Source organism: Engystomops pustulosus, chromosome 7 (assembly GCF_040894005.1).
Source record: "Engystomops pustulosus chromosome 7, aEngPut4.maternal, whole genome shotgun sequence".
Taxonomy (NCBI): Eukaryota; Metazoa; Chordata; class Amphibia; order Anura; family Leptodactylidae; genus Engystomops; species Engystomops pustulosus.
This window is the reverse complement of record NC_092417.1, coordinates 98017207-98042697: the sequence shown is the minus strand read 5'-3', so window position 1 is coordinate 98042697 and position 25491 is coordinate 98017207. Positions and strand designations below refer to the sequence as shown.

Genomic DNA, 25491 nt, shown 5'->3' with positions numbered 1-25491 from the left:
CTATTTTCTAGCCAAGTATCAAAGCACACTACTATGCCAGATGAGATGACACTGAGTTAGTGCCTAATTGAAATCCAACCCCTACTAAATTTTCCCACTTCGGTCTTTGCTATGGATATGTGCGTCACTAAGCGCAGAACACAGCGGTCGCAAGTCTCACTACAAATTGCTCAGAATTGGCTAGTACATGCACTGCAGAAAGTACAGCCACCAGCAGATCAACCAGAAATCAAATATATAGAACGCTACTGTAGGCGTAAGTAAGCTGTTTGTATTCTCCTATGGCTATTTTCTAGCCAAGTATCAAAGCACACTACTATGCCAGATGAGATGACACTGAGTTAGTGCCTAATTGAAATCCAACCCCTACTAAATTTTCCCACTTCGGTCTTTGCTATGGATATGTGCGTCACTAAGCGCAGAACACAGCGGTCGCAAGTCTCACTACAAATTGCTCAGAATTGGCTAGTACATGCACTGCAGAAAGTACAGCCACCAGCAGATCAACCAGAAATCAAATATATAGAACGCTACTGTAGGCGCAAGTAAGCTGTTTGTATTCTCCTATGGCTATTTTCTAGCCAAGTATCAAAGCACACTACTATGCCAGATGAGATGACACTGAGTTAGTGCCTAATTGAAATCCAACCCCTACTAAATTTTCCCACTTCGGTCTTTGCTATGGATATGTGCGTCACTAAGCGCAGAACACAGCGGTCGCAAGTCTCACTACAAATTTCTCAGAATTGGCTAGTACATGCACTGCAGAAAGTACAGCCACCAGCAGATCAACCAGAAATCAAATATATAGAACGCTACTGTAGGCGTAAGTAAGCTGTTTGTATTCTCCTATGGCTATTTTCTAGCCAAGTATCAAAGCACACTAATATGCCAGATGAGATGACACTGAGTTAGTGCCTAATTGAAATCCAACCCCTACTAAATTTTCCCACTTCGGTCTTTGCTATGGATATGTGTGCCACTAAGAGCTAAACACAACGGTAGCAAGTCCCCCTGCTAATTCCTCACAAAATGGTACTAGATGCAAATTAAAATAAAAAAAGTAGAACGTTATTGTAGCCCTAAGAAGGGCTGTTGGGTTCTTTGAGAATCACTCCTGCCTAACAGTAAGCTAATAGAACACCCTAACGCTTTCCCTGACCAGCAGCAGCTCTCTCCCTAGCGGCATCCAGACACAGAATGATCCGAGCAGCGCGGGCAGCGGCTAGTCTATCCCAGGGTCACCTGATCTGGCCAGCCAACCACTGCTATCGACGTGTAAGGGTACCACGTCATGCTGGGTGGAGTGCAGAGTCTCCTGGCTTGTGATTGGCTCTGTTTCTGGCCGCCAAAAAGCAAAACGGCGGGAGCTGCCATTTTCTCGAGCGGGCGAAGTATTCGTCCGAGCAACGAGCAGTTTCGAGTACCCTAATGCTCGACCGAGCATCAAGCTCGGACGAGCATGTTCGCTCATCTCTAGATGTGATACTTCTGACCCAGTTGGTCAAATAAATATTTGACAATAATGTATCTATTCTGTGGATAGAGAAAAGATGTCTTTCTTGGAACGATTCCCATTAAATCATATTTATAGTTTAGGCTTATCCAGTTTACTTTCAAAATTATTTTATCTCTGCAGAACAGATTTTTGTGATAAAATTTCACTTCCACCATATATTATGTAAACTTTAAGAAGTTCAACCAAATAGTGCCAGTTTGCTTGATTTTCTTTAAAAGGATGTAAAAGTACCCTGCAACAAAAAACAGAAGAGCTGATTCATACCTGGTTGATACATGTTCTCATACTTCCTGGTGCTCTTTCTCTTCCTGTTTACACATAGTTACAGCCTATCAATGGCCCCAGAGGTGATTACATCATTCACATGTATATATGTAAGATATGAGGAAGCATTCAAATGTTTTCATTATACTGGAAAAACACTTTGATTGTATAGACAGTCCCCGGGTTTTGTACAAGATTAGGTTATGTGGGTTTGTTCTTAAGTTAAACTTATATGTAAATCAGAAGTGGTATATTTTTTAACTGTTACTGCAGACAAAATATTTTTGTTTTTGTGACAATAGGATTTTCATAATCTTGGGCTGTCATGGAAACGAGAATTAACAATAAAGCTTCATTGCATACACCTTTCATAACTCTTATGTTGTTCACAGGCCAAATTTCAGTAAATTACCACCATCCAGAGAGCTTGATCAAAGGTCACTGTGTGCAGAGCGATACATTTGTAACCAGGGGTCGTCTGCAAGTCGAGTGTTCTTAAGTCGAGGACTGCCTGTAGCAGTGTAAATACATTACTAATAAGTAAATGAGCCCATAAGGAACAAACTAACTTAGCAAGGGAATTGTGTAAGAGATTGACTTCTGTACCTTAAGGGTAGATTATTTTGTCAAAGCTTCAGAGGATCACCCGCTACTCCTCCTTTACATATAGACATGTTTCTTCTCACTTTCAGCTTCCTGGTTTATTTGCTGTAATGTTGCCTTTAAACATAGATATGATGTTGATAAGATGCATTATAGCGCCTGTACGAACAACAGTATTATCATAAACTTCCAATGTTTTCCTTTCCTCTAGATTGTGACAACTGTTCTTTCTGAAATATGCCTGGCAGGTTATGACTTTTGTAAGCCAGTAACAATTCTGTATGCCTTCTGCTGTATTCATAGATTTCTGGTTCCTAATTTTGCTAAAATATCACTTAGTGAGAGACAGAAAATAGCAGTGTGAGTATAAAAGTCTGAGAAATGTGTAATAAATGGTTTGGGTGTGGGGAGTCTGCGAGACATCTAATCTCTTGCCTTAGCCTAAGATGGAGGGTGTTTTTTCTTTACGATTCATACAGAAAATGGCTGATTGCTTTGCTCAGCTGCCTTTAACTATCTGCAGTTCCGTGCCCAGCGTCTCTGAGAATTCGTCAGGCAGAAGCGACAGAAGATGTGACCTTTCTCTTTCAGTCACGTGTTGAGTTGAGAGCGAGAGAGGGAACAAAATTAACATGATATGCCAGCACAGGAGACCTTGATGTATGTAGCTCCTTACCTTGTTAGTGATTATATGATGTATCTCAGAAATATCAAAATCTCTCCAGGAAGCGAGCACACTACCTGTTTAAATGGCAAGCAATAACTCGGTCCCTGACAATGTACATGAACGTTAACAGCTTCAGTGCTGGTTAGGATCCGTCACTCCCTCATCTTAGAGCTCTACCTCCATGTAGTCATCCATTCCAATTGTACAATGGGACTGTAGTGGAAAGGAATGGTAGACTCTCGAAGACATCCCCAATCCAACCAGATGGGGTTGTAAAGGCATTAGAACATGATTTAATGCATTGTCAATGCACCAAAAAATATTCCAAAATAACCTGATATTGAGACCGACTACAAATTCTATTGAGGCCTATCCTCTACTTTCACTTTCCTGATGCTAAGTTTACAGTAAGTTAAAGGCTAAAATAAGAAGAAAATGTATTGTAGGCCAATATGAATATGTTTGATGACTGTGAAATGTGCAAAAAATAAGCAAAGAAACACAAAGTTTTTAAAATGTAGAGATGATTTTAAAATGGCAACCTCCATTTATTAAATGGTATTAAATGATTTTAAAATGGTGATAAGCAATGAGAAATACTTAAGTGTATTAATAATATAAAAATATACAAATGCAATTAAGATATTTATATTAAATAAACATATACAATGTTATGCATGCAATCAAATATTATATTATTATATAATTACATATATTATGACATAAAATAATACATATTAGAGAGAGATTTTGTAACTGAAAGTAAATTTACACATTTACAAATGACAATGTTTTAAATATATTTCATGCATTTCTGAGTTAACCTTTTACACACCCGAGATGTTGCAAATAAGGGATCCTTCAGTGATATTTTCCAGTTCCCTGCTCGGATAATACAGGGTGGTAGCATGTAAAGACTGAATGACATACCCCTTTTCCTCACAAATGCATTTTGTACATATTAGTATTTTTTAAAGATTCTGCCTGGAGCTGCATTTAGCGGTGACAGGAAGAATTCTGTGTGACACTTTTGCAGTAATGTGCCGGAGCAGAAAATCTCTGGTATTAAAGAAGATTGATGAGTGCTATGTAAATATTTGTATTTGTCTCTATTTAATTGCACCTCTTCAAATTTCATGTGCAGATATTTTCTGCAAAGCTTTAATTAATTGACTCATTAAAATGACAGGGATTTTTAAGGCTTTTGTGTCTTTTTTTTATATTTCTAATAATGACTATTGTCTATCATGCTGTATATATAAGTATATACTCCAAGTGGGAAAGAAATCATTTACGTCCCGTTGTAATTTTTTTTATCCTGTTGCTGATTGCTGGAAACTATTATAAAGATTTTTATTACTTAAGAATAGGCCTAAGCAGATTAAAATGAATCTCATAATTCCCTTTGATCGGAAAATAGAAATTAAATGTATTTTAATAGGAGAAAATGCTACAAATATTGAGCTGATTCCTCCTACCTAGCGAAAATCTTTTAATTTGAATGTCTGATTGTCGTAATCTTACTCTCCATGGTCTGAGCCGGTTAGTCTCCATGTTTGTAAAATATCCGTGTAATACATTGATTAACAAGTAAGCCGCAGCAGGAACTGTCCCAGCTGTCAGGCTGACAGTCCAAGCCTTGATTCAGCTATTTCACTGTGGACTGCTATCAGTGTATCTTATAGAAATGATACTATAGAATCCAACTGACCCACTGCATGAAAGATAGAGTGTCTCGCTGAAGTGCACTAGTGCACTAGTCCAGTGCTGCAAGGCCATCAGATATCTCTTATTAAACTGAAGGGGAGGAGGAAGAGGATTTAGGAAGGTACAACTGAAGGGTGAGTGAGCACTCATTTTTATGCATATGTGGGAGAGTGATCTATATCGGGGGAAAAAAATATATGTATATACTATTACTATTAATTAGATATGAAAATGTGATTCATTTTATTGACACATTACATTAATATTTTTTATTAGATAAAGTGTTCTTTTAAGTTTCCTATTTTACTGTATTTATCATCTCTCTATATAATATATGTTTTTCAAAAACATTGATTAGCTATTATTTGTTAAAAACCTGTTGAATTGACAGAGCCAGGATCTTTCTTAAGAATTGTCTTCATAAAAAGGATGTAACATTTAAACTGTTACAAAAATCTTAGCCAGGTGTCAGTTAGTAAGGTGCTGCTTCTAATATTTATGTAATAAGAATTAATGCTTTGTAGTGTTAACCTGTTTTCTATTATAATATATTTACTATGATATGTATAGGATTTCAGTGCAGTTTAAAACCGATTATAATTTGTATGCTTTAAAGGGAGGCTGCTATGATTAATCTGGAGTAAAGTAATAATAACAATCATCAGTGATATATGTTGCCAGCATTAACTCAGGCAATCTGCTCCCTTTCCAGCCCTTTGTGCCCCCATAAAAGAAAATTTACAAATAATATTCCTTACAAGCAAAAGTATAGTCTCAAGAATTATGTATGATTTAAAATATACCATCATTATTATGGATTATTTTCCTACTTTGATGTTAGCCATTGCAGGAAACAAAACACAGTTTATACCTTATCTAAAATAATATATAATATATATAATCGTGTTATATAATAATGTATCTATGTAACTGAAGAAAAATATGAAAATAGAAAAATCTTATATTCTAATAATGCATATATTAGAATTAATCATAGAATAATGCATATCTTTCACTTATAATAAATCAACAAGTAGTTCCAAAATAGGAAAGTATGAAAAAGTCAAATATTGTTTTTAATGAATGATTAGAAGTATGAATATTACTATAATAACAAATGCATAAGATGAAGTATATATTGTAGCCCTACTAACAGTTGAAATGGCCTGTATGTGAAATATTTAAGTCATAGTGATGATCCTTGAAATATTGAAATCTATAAGATGGATGGATATTAAATGGATAAGCTACATACACATATATTAGCATTGTTATTTGAATTATATACTAAAATAATCCTAAATTTCTTAGTATGATGTGTTTACCTTTTCATTAAATAAATGTTGTGGTTAAAAAATGTCACAATATTCTTTATAAACTTTTAGGTATAGCTGTTAATTAATTCAGTGATTGAGATAGGGATAATGGTTCCTTAAGGTTTTCCACAGATATTTTGATTTACCGTATATCTAATTTAGGTGTATATTAACTTTTTTTTCCAGATCAATAGCTCTTGGGATATAGAACAACAGTTCCTATTATTTTGATTACCTAGGTACAACATTTATTTGCTATCCTCCCTGATTTAGTCTGTCCCTGCAGTAGCTGTCTACCCTGTCTATGCTGATTATTCCTGTAAGTTCATAGCACTGTATACAGGAAAATTTCACACAAACCTGATATGTTGTGTTACCTTGTATGGAACCTCAGGGGGTGGCACCTTACACAGACATTTTTTTAGGTCCTGCATAAGACCTCATACAGTCTATATATATTTCTGCTTTTCCATTACTGTAGATTGTTACACATAACTTGGTGGCTTCTGATCTGGTTTTGCCATTAAGGTATAACATTCTTAGTGTTTGCTACATAATGCTATACTTTCTCTGCTGTGACTGCTACAATGTCTCTTTCTGGCCTGACAAAAATTACCCCAGCTAAAATACCTGTGGCTTGGTCTGGATCCACAGCAACCTGTTTACTACCGTGATTGCAGTAGGAAGCTGGAATTGGAAAAAACTGCTATAAAATGTTATGGCCAAGTCAGACATGTTTAGACCAGGTCTGACCAAGTGTACATTTAATGTGTTTTACTGCTGAAAAACCAATGTCCGGCGGATATTTCAAAATGTCCCCAAAAAGGCGCAAATATCGCTATGCGTCAAAAAATGTCTCAAAAAAGAAAAACAGGAAGTTAAATAATGATAAATGATCCCCATGGAGTTTTAGGGTACCCTGAACCACCATGAGAGGATTTTAAAGCTTGCTTCCTGAGTACTACAGGATATGGCAGATTGTATGCAAGTTAGTATTTGTGATCGCTTTCATCAAAAGTCAAAGATAGGCCAGGATCCCTTTCCCAGTTCAGAATATGGATACACGTGAGAGGATCAGCCAACCACAGATTGAGGACAAAGTGTGGCGTGTCATCCTTTGGTTATCACAGAGTAATACAGAAGGGATAAAAGTCCATATAAAATCAGAAATAGATCCAAGTGAGGTCAAGTAATGTCACAGTTGAAGGGCCTGTGATGCTACTAGAGAATGGGGTTTGGAAGTGATGTTCAACTCTGCAGAGGAAGACCAGCATTCCATCTTCAAAAAATGTCCAGCCCTGAAACAGTTGGTATCTACCAAGATCCATGTGTCCTCCTGTCTTGGCCTGGCCTGGTAAAGTCTGTGTTTCCTAGGATGGAGTGCAGTGGGAGGGGTCAGGTGAAATGTCACATCTAGAGAATATCTAGAGAAAACAACTGCCATAGTAGGTCCATTTTCTACTTTATTGTACCATAAATGGCACCATAATGTTATCAATGGAACAACTATTTTGGTGGATAATTGTTCTGGACCACCGTGGGAGATGGTACTAGCGGACAAATGGGGCGTCTAAGTGACACCTGGTCTTCACCAGAGCCTGCCGCAAAGCAGGATGGTGTTGCTGTGGCAGGGTGCCACTAGGTCGCTCCACAGGCTTAGCTAGCCCGCAGTGGCAGCCAAGGTAGTAATACAGGACACAGTCCGAGCCCGGGGTAACAGTGCTGGAAGGAACACTGAAACTCAAGGCAGGAACACAGGAATAGACTGGAACATGGGAACAGGAACACAGGAGCAAGATAATGGGAACACAGGAACATGAACTGGAACGCAGGAACAGAACATGGGAACACTCAGGAGTACAGGAACACTGGAATGCAGGAGGGCTTTCATTTCATAGGGAATAGCTTGAAGATCCGACCGGGAATGATGGGGGCCGCCGGATTAAATGCAGAACCGGAAGTGGCCAGCGCCAATCACCTGTGCCCTGGCCCTTTAAATCTCTTGGTACCGCTGGACGGGAGCGGGAGTGTGGAGAGGTAAGTCCAGTGCCACGGAGAGGGGCACGGGTGTGCCCACGACCCGTGACACAATTGAAACCTATAAAATTCTAATTGTTTCTCTGATTCACTCTCGACTAGACTACTGTAACTCCCTACTAATTGGTCTGCCTCTTACTTAAAGGGGTATTCCCATGAATACAAGTTAATTATATGTACTCAGGATAACAAAATAGCACATTCTCTAATTCACTGTTATTAACAAAAATTTAGCATTTAACAGATATAATTCCAACCTGTCTCTATCAGTCCTGGTGTACACAATTTCAGTTGCCCAAGACACGACCCTGCAACTTCTGACTTTAGGGTCGGGCCGCCATCTTGAATTTCTGTGTGACAGCCACAAGCTGAGTTTCTGTGTCTTTTTGCTCTAAACCTGTAGCCACGCCCCCTGCAGTGCCTGCACGAGGCACAGAGAAGCTCACTGACTCACTTCCTGTTGGCACATCATGGGCAGAGAGAAGCAGCAAACTACAAACTACAAGGAGATAAGTGATCTGGGGGAAGCCGGAGGCAGGCATATATCTGTGAGAATACAGATGTAGCAGGGCTAACAGTGTAAAAGTCTGTCAGCCTCTGTCTGTCATGCCTCTGTGTAATAGGCATCGTATGCATCTCTTATCTGTCTCATCACTCTTTCTATGTGTGAGTGTGTTATTTCAATGTCAGAAGTCAGATGAAAGTGTATATACACCTGTACCGTGATAATCTAACCACATTGTCACCCCACAGAACTAGATGGATTATAATGTGTCTGCTTGGAGAGTCCCCACCCAGACCCTGGAATTTTGCACTGAGCAGCCTAGGGAGTTATAGGAGCTAAAACAGCAATAAAGTTGAGTAACATTGTAAAGTAAGAGGTTAAAATGATCTTTATTATGTAAACATCACTAGGAGATTGAGATGTGAGAATTTTCTTTTGTGGGAATACCCTTTAACTTTCTCCTCTTCAGTCTATTCTTAATGCAGAAGCTAGTCTCATCTTTCAGACTAAATGCTTCCTGGATGCATCCAGTTTCTGCCCATCACTGCACTGGTTGCCTGTCTCCTTCTGAATACAGTTTAAGGGCACATTCACATGGCCGTCTGCGGGGACGTACATGCGGCCACAAATTTGCGGCCGCATGTACGTCCCCATAGACGGAAATAGCGGCGCAGCGCAGATACGGTGCCACACATGTGCGGCACCGATCCGGCCCGCACACCGCAAAAAGATAGAGCATGCTCTTCCTTTCGGCGTGTGTGCGCCCGTGCGCCGCTATTCTCTATGGAGGGAGGAGGGGTCACCTCCTCCTCCTCTCCAGCACACAGCGGTATGCCCACACGGCGGGCATACCGCGTGTGAATGAACCCTAAAAATAATAACCCTCATCCACAAAGCTCTGCATAATACTGCGCCTCATTCTCTCTCTTCTCTTATCTTAGTCTATTACTCAATCTTTGCTATTCCATCTGCCAGTGATATTAAATTTATCTCTACCTTAATTCGATCCTTTCATGCATGTCTCTAGGACTTCTCCTGAGCTGCACCAATTCTCTGGAATGCCCTTCCTCAAACCCAACCTCCAAAGTTTCAAACATGCTCTTAAAACCCATTTCTATCACACTTGCTAACTGCATGAAATCTTTACTAACTCTCTTACTCTCTGTCCTCCTCCCGTTGGTTATCCAGCAAACACCAGATATATACCAAGCTCCAGGCTTCTCTGCAGTCACTTTCACCTTGGACTTTGTATATGGACTTTGTATATGGACTTTGTATAAGATGTCAGCTGATGGCTGGTTCAAGCAGCAGAATTTTTTTTATTAAATTATTTTATACTGTTCCCTTATAAAGATTGGCTGGACCATTATATACCTTCTATCACCCCCTCATCCTCATAGACAGTAAGCTCTTGTGAGCAGGGCCCTCACTCCTATCGTTCCATATATATTTATGTTTGTACTCTATAATATAATATTATATTTGTATATGTCTCCTATGATTTGTAAATTACTGTGGAATTTGATGGTGCTATATAAATAAAGATAATTAATATAACCACTAATAAGGTCAACTGCACCCATACAATATTGATGATCCTATTAGGGTCTTTTACTTAGCCTGGTAAAAATTGTAAAGTTTGATATTAGCGGTCAACCCCTTTAAGTAGAAAATGACCAGTGTCTTAGGCCCCTTCCACACTTGCGTTGCAGATCACGTCAGAGTTTGATCAGTGTGCGATCAATGTTTGGTCAGTGAAAAACGCACATTTTGCATCAGAGTGCAATCAGTTTTTAGTCAGAGTTTGTTCAGTGTCTCAGTTTTTCACGTGCGTTTTCAATGCAATTTCAATGCGTTTTTCATGCGCAGAAAATGCGCGTGAAAAGGACTCAGGACTGAGCTCTATCTTTTCTATGCCAATTGATGCGTGAAAAAACGCATTGCACTTGCATTGCACTTGCGTGTGTCTCAGAGTGCAATGCGTTTTTGATGCATCTCCATAGACTTGTATGGTGCGTTTTTCACGCGCGTGACTTGCAAAAGTAGAGCATGTCGAGATTTAAACGTGCGTTAAAAAAATGCGCATGTGTGCGTGAAAAAAAATGCAAGTCTGAAAAGACCCATTGGTTTCAATGGGTCAGAGTGCAATGCAAGTTCTGCGCGTCAAAAGCACGTGCAGAAAACACGCGTGAAAAACGCAAGTGTGAAAGGGGCCTTATACTTTATAATGTCAAAAGCGTCTGCCACCCTGTCATTTAAAAGAGGATTTTGATGAATTCATTTACTAGGAATAAGCACCACCTGCCACTTTCCCCTATGTCTTGTATGTGGAAGTGGTAATGTGAACATTCTGCTACGTGGATGGGCGTCCCACACTGTTCTTGGTTAGTTAGTCACCCTGTAACATGCAGCCCATGGCATTTCAGAAATGTGATGCTTGAATTGATGGGTTACATTAACCCTTTATCACCAACACTTGTTTTCAGCTTAATGACCGGGCTGGATTTTTGGAATCTGACGTGTCACGATAACTGGTTACGATTTCTGAATGCTTTAACATAATAATAACTCTTTATTTATATAGCGCACACAGATTACGCAGCACTGCACAAAGCATGTCAAATTGGTCCCTGTCCCCATGGGGCTCACAATCTAAACAACTTAACAGTATGTTTTGGCGTGTGGGAGGAAACCCACGCAAACACGGAGAGAACACACAAACTCTTTGCAGATGTTGACCTGGGTGGGATTCGAACCCAGGACCCTAGTGCTGCAAGGCAGAAGTGCTACTCACTCAGCCACCGTGCCGCCCACATATCCAGGTGATTTTAAAATAGTTTTCTCGTGACACATTGTACTTCATGTTAACACTAAAATTTAAGTGATAAGTTTTGCGTTCTGAAAAAAAATGAAGTGCAGAAAAATTCTTGATTTTTAAAGTTTAGAAAGATCTGCTTTCCAGGCAGGTAGTTAAACTACCCAAAAAGCTTTATAACTAACATTTCTGTGAAGTCTGCTTTATAAGGACACAGATTTTCATGTGTCCTCTCATTGTTCTAGGATGTAATGAGACTTAGAACTTTAGGTGCAATTTTTCTCACTTTCATAAAAATCACCAAGACTCACGTTTTGAGTGACAACTCATCTTCCAAGTGACTTTGAAACCACTAAATAATAGAAAAACCCCTTAAATGACCCCACTATAGAAAATACACACCTCTAAGTATGTTAAACAACTTCTATTAACCCTTTAAGTGTTTAACGGGGGTTAAAACAAAATGGAATTGTGATTTAGAAACTCCGGAATTTTGGGGGGAAAATACATTCTTTTAGGCCAAAAATGACATTTTCATAATGAATTCAATGATGAAATGCTCTGCAAAGTTTGATGCCGAATTTCTCTCGGGTGTATTTATACCCAATATGTGGTGGTAAACTGCTGTATGGACACATGGTCGGACATGGAATGGAAGCAGAGCCATTCACAGCAGATTTGTATTGCTACATTGTATGGGCTATAAAATTTAAAATTTTTTTGGTATTGCTTATTATTTGCAGGATGAGATACACTGTATCGATAATACACTATATAGATAATTCAATGTGGGGGTCTTTAGCTTATTCACGAGATTTTATTAACTATTTCAAGGTAGACATGGATTTTTAGCTCTTTTTTTTCCCGCTCGCAATAACATAAAAATAATATTTTATCTTTACACTCTGGTTCACTACGATTGCGGTGATACCTCATTTATATAGTTTGCTATTTTACTGAGCAAAACCAATATTGGAAAAAATCGCATTTTTTTTACTATCATCAACTTTTCAGGGGCATACCTTCCTTAATTTTCTGTTGACAGATATGGCTTATTTTTTGTAAGAAAAAGTTGTTCATTTCACTCATATCACACTAGGGTGTGTAACTTTTTTTGATCGCTTTTTAGTACATTTTTATGAGGGTATTTGATGAAAAATTGTATATTGCCGGAAGTTTTTTTTTTACGTTGTTCAGGTTCAATATTAATTTAAATGTATTGTACAGATTAGAATGTACACGGAATACCAAATATGTACTTTTTTTGTGTTTTATATACTTTATTTGTATTTGAGCATGCTCAGTTATTTACAGGGAGATCCTGCAAGGAGGTAGAACCTGGTGTGAAGAAGACCCGGCAGCCTCGGGGCACACGCCGGACCACAGGGCTGCTGCAGGAAGGATCAGATCCCCCAGTAAGCTCAGCGGGGAGGATCCGATCCACCGGGGACACTTTTACACGCCGTGGTCATGCTTGGTCACAGCATGTAAGGGGTGATGACATAGCCCGACACTTGCAAGAACCAATCTTTTTTATACGCGCTGTAAAAAGGCGGCGCATCAGAAGTTGTACCCTTAAGGGCTCTTTCACATTACCATTGATGTTCAGCTGCAGTCGGGCATCCGTTGCTTTTTATCTCCGTTGTGTCTTCGTCTTTTTTCTGTTTTGTCTCTGTGATGCATCAGTTTTGTCTCTATTTCCACAAAAAAAACTGAAGGTTTAAACATTGCTTTGAAAACATCACACCTGGTTTTTCAACCTCATCAGTGATAAAAACTGATTTTTCATTAGTTTTTTTGCAGACCCATAGACTTCTATTGCCTTCCGTGATCCGCACCAGTGAAAAAAATACATGTTTCAGAATTTTTTCCACAGACAATGGATCAGTAATAATACAAGCAATTGTGAAAACACCAAGGCATTGTGACAGCAGCGGTAACTCTTTTTTTGAGTCTACAGACTATCTAACATGGGATAAAGATTGAATTTTTTTTATATAATATTCGCTAACAACAGCAATGCAGTGCAGAGATTTTATGAGACCATATGGTAAATTTATCTTAGAGAATACAATGCAGCCCTCAATTAGATTCTAATTTGTAGCTGATTACATTTTATCTGGTTTTTAGACATGATTGATTGGATTTGGCAATCCGAGAACAAATGTTGACAAATATGCATAAAAGTCAAATCACACAAAATCAATGTAAATGCCTTATAAATCTATGTCTTGTGGAAAATGATGCATCTTGAAAAAAGGAATTGCTAATTAATTGTTAATTGACTTTCATGCATTATTAACTGGTTCATTGATTGTTGGATATACAAGCTGAATCAGGATAAATAGAAATTGGTGTGTTCTAGTCACAAATAACCTTCATTTCTGTTGCATTTAGGCAGGTAGGGTTCGTTTTTCTGTCTAAATTTGCATGTTCTCTTTAGTACAAACTGCTTGCACATATATTCATAAATATTCACAATTGTGGCGCATGTGACACTTTGTGGCACACACTGATCTATACCTGGTGCAACACAAAATTCTGCACTGAAGGGGGCATTCCTGTGCACAGTCGGACCATGCGCCACATTTATCACGCAAAGTCCAACAGAATTGTGTTGCATGCTCCATGTAAAGGTGCACCAAAAAAAAAGTTGGTGTTTTTCTGTCTTAGCAGTGCAAAGAGCACCAGATTCATGAACAAGGGAACGCCACAATTCCTGAATCTGGTGGCCTCTGCACACTACACTGGTAAACTGCACATAGTGCAGTTTGCACTGTTTTTAGTAAATGTGCCCCACTTATTATGGTTAATTGAGGTACGGTAGCCTTGTCTTCTCCCAAGTGTGGGGTGTCACATTGGAAGAAAGTTCATGATGAAATCAAACCACGGGTGTATTGAAGGAGATGAATGGGACCGATAATAGCCCAACAGAAAAAAAAATGTTCTGCTGGTGCAGGGATCATCAGGCTTGTCAGATTTGTTTTTGCTTTATAGTTTACCCAGAGACAAAAAAAATATTAATCTAATCTATATGGGAACCTTAAAGAAAATACTTCAGAGAAAAATCAGCTATCATCTGGTGTTCATGTGTATCCCCTGACAATTACTATAAGGCTACATTCACACGGCCGTATAGGGGATGTATATAGGGCTGACATATATGCGCCTTACATACGTCCCCCATCAATGGGTGCACGGCGTGGCACGGGAGCGATACGGTACTGTTCCATAGCCGGGAGAAAGATAGGACATGTCTAGAGATGAGCGAGCACTAAAATGCTCGAGTGCTCGTTATTCGAGACGAACTTTTCCCGATGCTCGAGTGCTCGTCTCGAATAACGAGCCCCATTGAAGTCAATGGGAGACTCGAGCATTTTTCACTGAAAGAACAGATTGAAAGAACACTAAAGAAGAACACATTGCAGATGTTTTCACTGAAAGAACACGTTGAAAGAACACAGTGAAGAACACATTGCAGATGTTTCCATACATCTGCAATGTGTTCTTCACACATTGTTCTTCACATACTATTGTGAAGAACACCCTTGGCGCGCGTCCCTTCCGATAAGTTAACAGATGTTCGGAACATCTGCAATCTGTTCTTCACTGTGTTCTTTCTGTGCTGTTGGTGCTGCTCAATGCCCGCTCCAGCCACGCTCCGATGCCCGCTCCAGCCTGCTCCTATGCCCGCTCCAGCCCCGCTCCTATGCCCGCTCCAGCCCCGCTCCGATGCCAGCTCCAGCCCCGCTCCGATGCCAGCTCCAGCCCCGCTCTGATGCCCGCTCCAGCCCGCTCCGATGCCCGCTCTAGCCCCGCTCTTATGCCCGCTCCAGCCCCGCTCCGATGCCTGCTCCAGCCCGCTCCGATGCCCGTTCTAGCCCCGCTCTTATGCCAGCTCCAGCCCCGCTCTGATGCCCGCTCCAGCCCGCTCTGATGCCCGTTCTAGCCCCGCTCTTATGCCAGCTCCAGCCCCGCTCCGATGCCCGCTCCAGCCCGCTCCGATGCCCGTTCTAGCCCCGCTCTTATGCCAGCTCCAGCCCCGCTCTGATGCCCGCTCCAGCCCCGCTACGATGCCCACTCTGATGCCCACTCTAGCCCAGCTCCGATGCCCGCTCCAGCCCGCTCCGATGCCCGCTCCAGCCCCGCTCCGATGCCCGCTCCAGCCCACTCCGATGCCCGTTCTAGCCCCGCTCTTATGCCCGCTCCATCTCAGCTCCAATGCCAGCTCCAGCCCCGCTCCGATGCCCGCTCCAGCCCCGCTCCGATGCCCGTTCCAGCCCCGCTCCAATGCCCGCTCTGTTGCCCGCTCCAGCCCCGCTCTGTTGACCGCTCCAATGCCCGTTCTAGCCCCGCTCCAATGCCCGCTCTAGCCCCGCTCTGATGCCCGCTCTAGCCCTGCTCTGATGCCCGCTCCAGCCCCGCTCCAGCCTCGCTCCGATGCTCGCTCCAGCCCCGCTTCAATGCCCGCTCCAGCCCCGCTCCGTTGCCCGCTCCAGCCCCGCACCGTGATGCCCGCATACCTGCTCGGTGATGCCAGCTCCGCTCCTCCATGCCCGCTTCAGCCCCGCTTCACTTCAACCTCTGCTCCTGCATGCCTGATCCAGCGTCGTCGCTCGTGTCTTCGGCTAAGTGAGCAGATGTTCCGAACATCTGCAATCTGTTCTTCACTGTGTTCTTCACTGTGTTCTTTACTTAAATGATCCTGTGTTCACTGTATTTATTCTATTCTTCACTGTTCTTCACTGTCTTTTCTGAATTAAATGCTCGATCTCGAGCAGGGGAAGTACTCGTCCGAGCAACGAGCCGTTCCGAGTACTCTAATACTCGAACGAGCATCAAGCTCGGACGAGTATACTCGCTCATCTCTAGACATGTCCTATCTTTCCCCGGAATACGGCGCAACGCGCCATGTATCATTATGGAGAGGGGCGGGGGCGAGCAACGCTTTCCCCCTCCTCCTCTCCCGGGTGCTGATGTGTGCCCACCATGCTATAGTACGGTGGGCATACATCATGTGAATGTAGCCTTACTATGTGTTCTATAAACTGAAACATCAGGTAGCTGCCATGTTCACAATTCATTGGCCAGTAGCTTCTTTTTTCATTAATGTCAGTGGGCGGTAAAGAAAAATTAATATGATACGTCCTTTAATAGTATTTTTACTTGTAATAAACCCAGAAGTCCAAATCATATAAACCTCACAATCTTATATTTATCCCCCACCCTGTGTATAGGAGATAAATATACTAAATGACAAAACCCCTTTAATGTATCCTTATTAATAAATATAAAACCCAATGGCATAAAATTAAACTTAAAATGAAACTGTAAATTAATAAGAATAAAGTGTAAAAAGTTTATATAACACATTTCCACATGATCTCTGCAAGTAGTGCTATAAGAAATTGTAAGGTCTTTATATAGATCTGTATATCCCAACCATAGTTGTGTGCTCCGTCTACATGGTAAAATAATAAACTTTACCTATCTGAAAACATCCTAAAGAAAGCATCCTTTCCATTTTTGCTGTGAATTATTTCTTGCTATCTCAAAAACATGCCAGTAATTATGACATAATATCCAGTAATATCTTCTGTTCAAGGACATTTGTACTAGTTTACCAGAATGTCACAATGTCAAGTGGTTTCTTATATCTTGAACATAGAATACATGGATCAAGACATTATCTTAGCATCCTACATTTAGGATACCCATTAATAATATATCATTTATTGGACATATGATACAATGCTATATTTTAACATTTTCTTTTAGTAAAACTGAATATGCTTGTACCTTTGCACCCTAATCATTAAGGTCGGAAAGAATATGTAGATATGGGAAGGATACTATCACACAAAGGTCTCAAGCACTGACCTCCTTGATCTCATAGTTCATTTCATGTAAAAGATACAAACTCCATCTGAGACTTAATGCTGTCACCCGATAAGGTACATTTTAGATGACATGTCCTCCTTCCTGAGAAGATGAAAACATTAGTGATTAAAACAACAACATGTAACCATGTAAATGTAAGCTGATGTTAGAAGATAAAAATAGAGGTAAATCAAGGTTAAAGCTTTTTTGCTTGTATAATACTTTTTGGTTGAGGCTTTATATGCATTATTTTGTTAGTAGTCTGTTGTAGGCCCAATGCTACAGAAATGAACTCAAACCAATACAATGCAGAATGACTGGAACTCTTTCAATAGCCCATTTTGATGGGTGCGCTTTGTTAGGGAGATAGTTTTCATGTGCTACCATGCATGTCTAATGCAAGATGCAACGTACAAAATTTTGTCTCTCCTCGACAACCTCTTTAATCTGTTGAAAGATATTACAGAGTAGTCACTTGGCCGAAATCCCTTCCATTTATACAACCAGATCTAAAGTCATTCCCAGTGGTTCCAGCAGCTGTAAAGTCAGTTTAATGTAACAATATTTTATAGTGTTGATAACATTTAAAAGAAGGGTTTGAGAGAGAAGCCACATGTGAATAATAGTAATTTGTATTGTTCTTGAATTATAGACAATATAATGAAAAGTTATTATAGATGTTATTGGAAGCAGTCAGCAAACATGTCCAAAGCATGTCCTTTAACAATTCCTTTAGTGTAGAGTAAGTTTTTATTACTGTACAGTGCGTGGTTTATTTATGGCTACCTAAAATGCAGATCACTGGGTTCAGATTTTGTACACTTAGCCAACAAAGCTCTGAATTCTGAAGAGTAGTGGGTGCATCTCTGAACTAGTTTTGGTTTCTAACTCAGGATTTATACAATTTACATAATATTATACATTTACAGATAACACAATGTACCTATCTTCGATCTTCATTTCTGTTTTAGGACATTACGAGATTGGTGGGAGTCAACCCCCGCCACCCATACTTGTTGGACGTTTAAATGGCCTGCTGTACTCCAGGAAAGTGATTGGCACATCACAGCACCACATGCTGTATACATAGCCACTTGTTGGCATGTTGTGAAAAGTTTCCTTACCTTGCTCCAGCACCCATCTCAGTTTTTGGCAGTAATAGGTCAGCCATAAGTGTCATGGGTCACAAGATTTCCCAAACTCTACATATTTTAGGCTGATCAGTCAGTGCCAAAGAATGGATTGTTATAAAAAAAAAAAAAATATATATATATATATATATATATATATATATATATATATATATATATTTATATACAAAATAGGGTGGTGGTAGCTGAGAAATAGAACACAAATTTTATAACAATATACAGGAATACCCAGCCCCTATACTTATAATAGGAACAACAGTCTGTACAGGAGAATGACCAAATTCCTAAACATCGGATTACCACAAATTTTGTTAAAAGCATGTAACAATGGTGAGTATACAAGTATTTGTAGTTTTAGCATGAAGTAATATTCTATATAATCTTCTAAATTATATAGCCATTGACAATTACTTACTCAAAAAATAAAACTGTAACAACTGTATCATCTTTTGACATATCATTGGAACCAGTTTGACAGTGAGCATAGAAATTGATCAGTGGCATCTGACTTCAGAATTACTTTCTACAGATCTCCATGAAAGACCATAATGCCTGGTGCCTACAGTAGTCTTACTGGTCTGACATGTCTACAGCACTCGGTCTATTTCTCATTGTGACAATGTCTCACTAATAAAACATGCAGTGTTCTCTCAGTTCTTCCCTTTGTTTGCAGTCGTCTAGAGACATAGAATCCTTGTTGGTTTGGTTATATATTGGGAAGTAAATATTTGAGCTCATTCTTTGGTTTCCTAGATTCGAACCCAGAGTGACCCTGCATTCATTAGTGCTTGATCTCATTGCTCTGAATTTGCTCAGATGAAAATATTGTTTTTACAACCTGATGGAGGTGGATTGATTTGGTCCTCTTCTATTTTCCTTATCTGATTAAATTATATGTACCAAAGCCACTACGATGGAAATGTGATTGGTTTTCAACTAAATTAATTTGGAAATATCAGCAGTCGTTTAGGTCCATCGATTTGTAGGAAAAATAATATTTTCTTTATTTCTTAATAACACTAGGCTACAGCTACCAGTGTCTAATGAGATATATGTAGGCTTCACAATTACAAAATACAAATATGTAACCAATAGTTCACCAGACCTCTTCAAGACACCTTTCATATTAGGAGCTATTTTTATCAGGAGGGGGCACAAACCCATATTACCAGCATATGTGTAACCATCTGCATAACAGCTCATAAGGCTGAGGGAAGGGGCATGTTTGTGTCAATGATCACTCACTAATTTAGAACCTTCACTGATCTAGTATTTCATTTTAACATTGATATATAGCATTGCTGATATTACCGTACATACGGCTCTATACTGCTCTGATAATGGCTCTATGGATGGCACCTTATTTTGCCATGGGTGACTAAAGATCACCCTTATACTTACCGGAGTGCTGCCAGTAAAAAAAAAAAAGAACACTGTACTCACCTTTTCAACGCCCACCACAAGCGTCTGATGTCATTGTGTGTGCCGGCCGAGCATGAAGACCCGAAGAGGAGCGGATAGACCCAAAGAAGACCCAAAGGACCTGAAGAGGCACCAGAGAATTTGAAGCAAGAGGACCTGCTGGGAGTGTCGGAAAGATGAGTACAGTGTTAATTCGGCAAACTCGTCTTATACTCGAGTCAATAAAAAAAATTAACACTGTACTCACCTTTCTGACGCCCCCACCCCCCACAAGCGGCTGATGTCATTGTTTGTGCTGGCCGAGTGTGAAGACTTGAAGAGGAGTGGAAGGACCCGAACAAGACCTGAAAAGGAACAAGAGTTTCCGAAGCAAGAAGAGGACCTACGGGGAATGTCGTAAAGGTGAGTACAGTGTTAATTTTTTTAAATGAAAGGCTTAGTATACCTGGGGTAGGACTGGCTGGCTATATACTGGGGGAATCGGCTGGCTATATGCTGGGTGGGGTTGGCAGGCTATATAGTATGGGGCCTGGCATGCTATATCCTGGGGGATGGCAGGCTATATACTATGGGGACTGGCATGCTATATACTCGGGAGGCAGGCAGGCTATATACTGCAGGTGCTGGCAGGCTATATATAACAGGTGGCTGGCAGGCTATATACTGGGGGGAAGTCATGCTATATACTACAAGGGCTGGCAGGCTATATACCACCGGGGATAGAAGGCTATATACTGGGGGGCAGGGACTGGCAGGTTATATACTAGGGCTGGCAGGCTAAATACTGGGGGGCAGGGGCTGGCTTGCTATATACTGCAGGGGCTGGCAAGCTATATACTGGGAGGGGCAGGGGCTGGCAGGCTATATACTGGGGAGCAGGGGCCGTCAGGTTATATACTAGGGGATATGGGCTGCTCAGCTTTATACTGGCTGGAGGCTGTGACCAATGCATTTCCCACCCCAGGCTTATACTTGAGTCTATTTTTTTTTCTCAGGTCAGCTTATACTTGAGTATATATGGTAATTGCATTGACTAAGCCCATTATGATAATAATACCATTGATAATAATAGGAATTTCATGAACTTTCACTGTAAGAACTAGTATAGCTAGTATAGCTTCTAGTCACCAGGCAATATGCACTTTCATGGACATCCGTAGAAAGTAATTTTAGACTTAGATGCCACTAACCAATTATTAAAAGGCCACTGAAACTAATCTCTATGGTGGTTAGCAAGCACTCAATCCTTTATCAGCACTACCAAAGGGCAAATGAATCATTACTCAAAGCCTTTTTTATGCTGGATGTAGAGGCTATCTTTGCAGCTGATAGAAGAGCCCTACTTTAGGTAATGATGGAAGTTCCATATAGTTGAGTATGAACTTGTATTTCTTGGAGAAAACCAGAAATAGACAATAACATACATAGACAATGATACTTACCTGACAAGGGAGATACCATGACCACAAATGTGAGTGCAAGAGATTGATGTCCATTCAACATTCACAATACAAAAAAAAATTAATCCGCAGCAAATAAGTGACCCGCCTTTAGAGAATCCATGGCCACAGGGAATAACTAAAAGAAGAATAAATAAGCTGACCTCACTCATGAGCCCTAGAATCCAAGATGGTACAAAATGTCCACATGGGAGGACCACTATTATGAAGTGTATGTTACTATTGGTGCATTAGGGCTGTACCACTATACACAATCTTAATTATTGCCTGCATATTTTGAGTATTTATCAACTCCCTCATGGCAGAATCAGAGAAGAAATCATAGGATTCTCCACTACCATTTACACAGGGCACATGGGTCAGTAATCACTGAAATGGACTTTCAGCCCACTTTATCGTTACAATCATACATACACTTTTCAGAACGAGCTGTATTCACAGACGTGTGACAATCAAACACTAACAATCACATTCTTCAAATGTCTAGGTTACATGCCTGTTATTTGGCAGTTAAAGTGCTTTACAAGTATCTTCCCATAAACCTTTACAGCTCACTAAGCTAAATAACAGGGTTTACAGGGACATATACACAAATTGAAAAACACTGTTATATAGCCACTGACTGCTGTCTTCTATCCAATGCTCAAGCGCTTGGGATGGTAAAGGAATCAAAACTTGTATATTCAGTTCTACTACATGCAGTCAGACAAAACAATACCAGTAGTAGCCGTTACAATAAATAAGGCCAATGATCCTAACCAAATGACTTGATTTTAGATTAGCTTTCCAGCTATTGAAACATATTATTTTCAGTAACTTTTTTAAAAATAATTTATTTTTAAGTTTTTCCTTTCCTCCCTCTCACCTTCATGCATGCTTGCTGGCCAGTGACCATAAAAGTTGATTTTCATTAAAATTCCACCCTTGCAGAAAATAGGATGCAGATATGGTCATCTCATGAGCCTTAATTCCTAAATCTTATCTCCTTCAATAGTGGCCATGGAACAGCTGTGCTCAAGTCTCACATAATAGCTGAGGAGCTGGAAGCGGCTTCAGAAATAGCTTTCTTCCCTGTGAATACAATGAAGGGACGCTTGTACGAGCCCTGCAGTAAATTTAGATAGTAATTAAATATCCTCTGCAATTCATTGAAAGGTTAGGTAATACCAAAACCCATGTAGACTTCTTTCAAGTTATACCTCTTCACAAGGGGGTTCTCAAAATATCTTAATCAGTTTTGGTACTGGCCACTCCAACACTCAGCTTGCTACCGCATTTGTCAATACTAAATGCAAGTCTAGATAGTGACAGCCACAGCGTTACAAAATAGCTTCTCTGTTGGTCTACCAATGCACATTGCTGCTTACAATATACACCTCATGTACTATCAGCTTCAACCTAAACCTTGACAGCCTTCAAAGATATTGAATAAACAGTAACATATTTACTTATTTTGTATTATAATTACAGTAGGACACTTTTTATCCTGAAAAAATGCAATATTCACAATTTTTTTAACCTCAAAAAGTCAAATAAGTGGATTTTACCTATTGGCTGTAAACTTTTTATGTGTATTTATTAAGATATAGGCCTTTGTTTGAGAAATATATAATACTTAGAAATACAGTAGGCAAACTATTGTAATATGCAGACTATGTATGAAATATTCTAGGAAAGACTAGTAAGAAAAGACATTCACACAGCAGAAGCACATATATAGCCCCATTACTTCTCCATATAGACTCCTTGATATAATGAAATTGGATATAGCAAACATAGCATTCCGCAGAGCCACACTTTTTTCATTCTGCCTTTGATTTACTGATTTTTTTTATTCTTTTCTGGATTCTGTATGAAAAAGATCTTTATGTATCTTTATGATACTGTTTATGATGACACCCATGGTGCCGCATGGAGTGGCTGTGAAACTATATGCCTCTGTACATGCTTCATGCTAACATCATCATAGGGATCAGCTAGTTTGGGTCATTAGACTCACAGTGAAACCTGGATTTGCAGCCATTTTGTGCTTATTTGAAAGCAGCCGTAGAATAAGTATCATGATTAATATGCGTTTATTCATTCTGCATATTTTTGTGGACAAAATGTTAAAGTTTACTAGTTTTACTTTTCTGTTTGATAAAAACTATAACATGGAAACTACACTGTACCAATACTAAATAGATGTTTTGGTGCTCTGCTGGCACTTAAATTAAGACAGGTGTCTACTGTCTTCTGATGACTGAACTAATGCATATCAGATGGAAACATAGGTACATATTAAACAAAAAAGAATATAGAGAGCGACAAAATAAAAAAAATAAGTTAGTCATCAGAAAGGAGCACAACATGTTCCACAGTTAAAAAGAGGTTTTCAATTAACCATAAATAGAATAGATGGGAGAAATGTTTCATCTATTACTCTGTTGATTAATAAGTCATGGAAAATTGATTTGCTTAATGCCAACAAAATTTGAAAAACATTGGGTGAAAATGGGTGATACATGAATCAAAAAAGATATTTTCTCATCTCTGTTCATAATATATATATATATATATATATATATATATATATATATATATATATTATATATGTTTATATGTAAAGTATAGTATCTAGGTAATAATATTGACGAAAATGAATAAAGAGAACAGAGGAAAGATAAAAGTGGTCAATTTTTAGGAGCTTTCTTACATATATCTTTCTTTGTTCCTTTAAGCTCTTCCTATAATTTAATACAGCCTGCATGTGTATGTGTGTGTGTGTGTTTCACTTGTCTGTCTGTTCACAGTGGCATTTCTCTTCAATATCTCTGTCCGTGACACATCACTTGGTGACAAACGAACTTCATCTGAGATGGGGGATTTTTCTGTATCACAAAGCAAAATAAAACCTACATTTAGCACCAAGCAAACAATAGTTTCTTGTAAAAATGGAGCAAGCTCTCTGATTTTAGGACAATTAAAGGACTTTAGTTTATTTAATGACCTAGTTGTGTGTACAGTAGGTCAGACTAAAAACCTTTTTGTTTCATTTTCAAAACAATTTGTTAGTATTTGGAATGAATCAGCCTGAAGCACACAAGAATCCGTCTTTTCATCTAATTCAAGGAAGGACAATTGTTTCCATTATATAAAGCGACCACTCACTGTGTGAACAGGGGACCTGCTTACTGAAGTACGATCACACAAGTGCTATTTTACATTATATATATATATATATAAATTTATGTAAAATGTTTAAAATTTGTGAAAAAAGAAAAAATCCTACAAACTAAATTCATTAAAGTGTGCATATTTTATTACCTGAACTGTGTTTTTCATTTAATTTTTATTTTCTACCTATTAAAATTATTTAAATTCATTTTTATTTGTATTCATACATACGATAACATATTTATATTTTCTATTCAGAAAGTTAATTTTATGAATAAGCTTTTTTTCCTGTGCCCTTTTTCCATTTTTTTACTTGAAGCAAAACATCAAGAAAAATTAGCTTATCTTCCATCAACATTCATAAAATGTTTCTCTTTACATCATAGCGTGTCAGTAAACATAACAGGTCTGCATGATGATTTAAATTGAAGGAAATTCAGAACTTCTTTTTCTCCCTTTTAATAGAATCTTGTCTTCGCCAGGAGTTAGTCTTTTTTTTTTTTTGCATGATATAAATGTTTTAATATAAACATGAAAATGGACGGCACAGGGTAGAAATGGAGAAAAAACATTTTAATCTTAATTATTCATAAAATTCTGCTCAAGTTCATTTTCACATATTGTCATTTGACCAAGAAACATTCTTATTTTATATGAGAAAATGTCTGTAGGAAGAAAGCTTTATACATGTATATTTTACTCAAAACGAATTTTGCAAATCAGAAGCAGGCATCTATTAGAAAAATGCATTATCTGGATAGGTGAGGTCAGAGAAGAAGGAAATGCATTTGTATGACCATTTTAACTCTTTGCAACACCCATGAAAATACATGTATGAAAAATACATTTTAAAAGGGTTAGCTGCAGCTATGCCTCTAATTCTATTGTGCTATCTCCTGCGGGACTGTGCTGGGTGCTCTTCTGCAGTCACAACATCTTTCTTATTACACTGAGCCTGCAACCCACCCACACAAGACTCACACAGGGGT

At 39.2% G+C, this 25491-nt stretch overlaps 1 long non-coding RNA gene across 2 annotated transcripts in view; it reads left to right on the top strand.

Annotated features, from left to right (window-relative positions):
* Nucleotides 1–25491, top strand: part of LOC140070628 (uncharacterized) — a 559504-nt gene that overhangs the window by 273655 nt on the left and 260358 nt on the right. Inside the window, exon 1 of one of the 2 annotated variants that reach the window (XR_011848964.1) lies at nt 4723–4894. The exons of the other annotated variant lie outside the window; for it this stretch is intronic. This is a non-coding gene — a long non-coding RNA (uncharacterized lncRNA). Of the gene's footprint in view, nt 1–4722; nt 4895–25491 lie in introns of those variants that run through there. 2 annotated transcript variants of the gene reach the window in all.